Raw genomic sequence first — 4998 nt, forward strand, 5'->3', positions numbered from 1 at the left:
CATATTACTAATGTCAGTAACAGACATATTAGTAATGTCAGAAACAGACATATTAGTAATGCCAGAAACAGACATATTACTAATGTCAGAAACAGACATATTACTAATGTCAGTAACAGACATATTACTAATATCAGTAACAGACATATTACTAATGTCAGTCTTGTAAATCTGCTGAGTGTTGAGTAATTATACTTTTTGAGTTCTACAAGGATGAAAGTTTTTGTAAAGAATGTGTAATGTCACGATCAAGTGTAAGCCAGACAAACCCGTTTTTCGATGTACCGAATATATTGTTCATGCTCGTACTCGAATACTAAGGTAATTTTTTCATGATTTAGATTTACTCAGAAAAAAAGTATGTTTAAATCAAATTTCACCATCTTGATCATCTATATTATACTTTAACATTTCCGAGAGTCTATAATTCGTGTCCCGTTACTGCAAACTGGTGCTTTGCACTCTGGGGCTATTGATTCATTAAGAAAGTGACAGTCAAATCCCAATATTCGATTAGAGCAGCTCAAGAGTTGGCGGTGTGTGTTTTTTACTAGTTGCTTTCCTCTAGTCCATCATTATAAAATTAGGGATTACTAGCGCAGTTATTCCTTGTGTAGGGTTTGCTTGAATATCTGAACATCATCTTTGAGGGAGTATAAAATACATTTTATCTTTACAGTTGGATAGATTCGTAATCATTAACATACTGGATAAAATATTAGCATTTAATTAGTCGAGAGTGTTACAACCCTTCAGAAACGATTGTTCGAGCTTCTATTACAACTTCTAATAATGATATATCATTTTTGTGTTACATCTATCAATAACTTTAGAAATGGTGTCGGTAACTAAATCAACTATGTATTGCATGTTGTTCACTCTTTTTTTGCCTCTCCCCACACACACACAGTGGTAAGTCAGGGGCTTGTAACGCTAAAATAGCCGATTTCGATACCCGCAGTAGGCAGAGTATAGATAAGCTCATTGTGTTGCTTTGTGCTTAAAAACAAGCAAACAAATCACTCTTTCTTGGAATGCGAATAAGGTTTCGACACAACTCATGTACTGAATGACACAACTGACTTGGTCACGTACTGAATGACACAACTAACTACTCACGTACTGAATGACAAAACTAACTTGGTCACGTATTGAATGACACAACTAACTTGGTCACGTACTGAATGACACAACTAACCTGGTCACATATTGAATGATACCAATTGATCACGTATTTAATAACATCAATAATTTGGTCACGTATTGAATGATACCAATAACTTGGTCACGTATTGAATGACATCAATAACTTGGGCACGTATTGAATGATACCAATAATTTGGTCACGTATTGAATAACATCAATAACTTGGTCACGTGTTGAATGACATCAATAACTTGGTCACGTGTTGAATGACATCAATAACTTGGCCACGTATTAAATGACACCAATTGATCACGTATTTAATGACATCAATAAGTTGGTCACGTTTTGAATGATACCAATAACTTGGTCACGTATTGAATGACATCAATAACTTGGTCGCGTATTAAATGATACCAATAACTTGGCCACTTATTGAATGATACCAATAACTTGGCCTCGTACTGAATGATACCAATAACTTGGTCACGTAATGAATGATACCAATAACTTGGTCACTATTGAATGACGTCAATAACTTGGTCGCGTATTGAATGACATCAATAACTTGATCACGTGTTGAGTGATACCAATAACTTGGTAACGTATTGAATGACACCAATAACTTGATCACATATTGAATGACATCAATAACTTGGTCACGTATTGAATGACATCAATAACCTGGTTACGTATTGAATGACATCAATAACTTGGTCGTGTATTGAATGATACCAATAACTTGGCCACCTATTGAATGATACCAATAACTTGGCCTCGTACTAAATGATACCAATAACTTGATCACGTGTTGAATTACATCAATAACTTGATCACATATTGAATGACATCAATAACTTGGTCGCGTATTGAATGACATCAATAACTTGATCACGTGTTGAGTGATACCAATAACTTGGTAACGTATTGAATGACACCAATAACTTGATCACATATTGAATGATACCAATAACTTGGCCTCGTACTAAATGATACCAATAACTTGATCACATATTGAATGACATCAATAACTTGGTCGCGTATTGAATGATACCAATAACTTGATCACGTATTGAATAACATCAATAACTTGGTCGCGTATTGAATGATACCAATAACTTGATCACGTATTGAATGATACCAATAACTTTACAAACTTCCATAAAGACCTTACTTTGCTAATTAGAGTTCGAGACACCGTTTTTATTGACGTGTGGTAAAACTATTGTTTGGGATATAAGTTTGCGATTCTATAAGTGACACAGGATACTTTTAATGTTTGAAATACAGGTTAGTGATTCTTAAAAAATAAGCTGTCTGTACTGTTGGAGATATTGGTGTTTGCTTAAGTTAAATGATTAAAATTATACATAATGTTTGTGGTATTTGTATGTTCTAAAGAGTAGATAACGTAAATGATACTGTTACGACAGCGGAAGTCGCGTGACGCTGGGGGCATGCGCGCTGGAGTTTTTCGAATTATCGAGAAACCCCGAGAATGTCTGAGTGTTTGCTAGACGCCCTCTTTTTTAGTATATAAGCCTGGCGAGAAAAACCAGCCGGATTGAAGATATAGATAATTGAGTCAAGCGAACAGTAGGCACCGTAAGTAAAGTGTGTGAACCACTGTGATTTATAGCGTGTGTTATAAAGGTAGTTAAGTTTAAGGTACTGATTGGAAATTCTGTGTATCGAGGAAAAATAAAGTGGTTTAATTAAGAAAGGACTTGTATCGCTATAGTTCCTCGGAGAGAATTTATACCGGAAATCAACAAACAAGCAAATGCGTAACAATACTTTAGCAAAATTACACCCTGAAAGATTGTAATTTCTTCTTTGCACAATAGTTATGTATTTTGGCACCGTGGGGCCTTGAAGTATTTTTAGATCTGTCATGCGTCATTGAGTTATACCAGTTTCAAGAAATTCTACTCCACCTCAGTGATTCTGGCCAAGGAAAAAGTAAAAAACAAAACCAGGCTTTTTATAATGCAGAATTGTGTGTATTTAGTTATATCTTTCCTTACCCTAGATTTTCTTCTCGTTAATAATGCGTTATTTCGGTATTAAGTTAAAAAAAATTGCAGTCTACCAAACGAAAAGAATAATTACTGTGTAATATCAAAGTTACATATTTTTCAAGTATATAATTATGTTAATATAGATCCCACTCAATGATGTTCTACAAATCCAGGAATATACTGGAGAAAAGTTTCAAACAATTGCTATTTATATTCCTGTTGATTAGGAAACAACATATGTGTTAACTATTAGATACTGCGTTAAATTTTTGTGATATGAAATTTCATAATGTGAGTTTTAAGTATGCAGATGGAACAACATTTTTATATCTACATGTATATATTCTAATACTCTGTGTTATACGTTTTTGTTGACTATGCGTTTTATTAAGTTTAACCGTTAAACATGGCCACATGGATATAATTGTACAATTTTATTAATTAAAATATTAAACCATCAATTTAACCCTTAAACAAGGCCACACTTATATCGTTGTACAATTGTATTAATTAAAATATTAAACCATCAGTTTAACCCTTAAACATGGCCACACGGTTAACATTGTACAATTTTAATAATTAAAATATTAAACCATCAATTTCTGTATGTAATAACTGCTATAGTTTCAGAAAAAGAATTATTTGCTATATTACGTAACCCCGTAAACTATATTACGTTAACGGGATAGTGTTCTTGAATAACATCTGATATTTTTTAATAATTAATAAAGCCGAAAAAGTTGCTGTTTTGATATTTAGGAGTAAACGTTGTTACTTATGCAAGTGTTCAGTGAGTCACAAAATAGTAATAAGATGCGCAGGTAGAGTGAGATTAAGCCTAGCGAAAGAGACTTTAGCTGTTTGATTTATTTTTGATACAAGGGAGAAAGTGGAACTTACTGTGTTAGGCTTACAAAAATCTGGAAATGTAAATATGTTCTTATTTCTGTTTTTATTTCTCTAATAACTAGGAAGCCAGATGTTGCTCAACTGGTTAGCATATCGGATTACAAATCAGAAGATACAACGTTCAAGGCTAGATATGACGCTAATAATGCTTCACACTTTCAACTGTCAAATGTATATAACCGCGACAGTCAATATTGCTTTTAGACTGACTAAACAAGGTTATTTTGAAAGAAGGGCTATCCGAACACCGATATTAACCAGAATTCACCGCCGTCATCGTGTTACTTGAGTCAATATGCTAACTTACAGTTAGGACACTGGTGATATGTCATCTTTTCAGATGAGTCCTGTTTCCGGCATGTTAAAGCAGATGGTAAGATTCGTGTTCTTCGTTTGCCTGGAGAACAGATGAAGAAAGACAGTCTTTCTCACAGGAAACACAAAGGAGATGGTGCAGTGCATGTTTGGGCAGCTATTCATCATGGTGGAAAAACTACTCTTCATATCTTCCAAGGAAACGTCAATGGTGCCTTATACAGAAATAACATGGAGACGATAATTCTGCCATACGCTAGGGCAAGATTTGGCAACAATTTTATGTTCCAGGATGACAATGGCAATGCCCACAGTGTGTGTATTGTATAGGATTATCTCGATCACGGCTAGCAATGTCTCCAGATTGTAATCCCATTGAGAACTGTTGGGCAAAATTAATCTGGAAAACTGCTAACCACGACCCTAAACCAGCTACTATAGCTGAGTTTCAGCGCCTTCTTGTGACAAGTTGGGATGAAAGCACGGTGGATTATATCAACAACATTATCTACAGCATGCCACATCGCATTGCAGAGGTTATTAAAGTACGAGGAGGACCAACCAAGTATTGAATGTTTAATATGAACTGATATAAGGTTACAGACACTGT

This window comes from Limulus polyphemus, unplaced genomic scaffold (assembly GCF_000517525.1).
Source record: "Limulus polyphemus unplaced genomic scaffold, Limulus_polyphemus-2.1.2 Scaffold1827, whole genome shotgun sequence".
In the NCBI taxonomy this organism is placed as follows: Eukaryota; Metazoa; Arthropoda; class Merostomata; order Xiphosura; family Limulidae; genus Limulus; species Limulus polyphemus.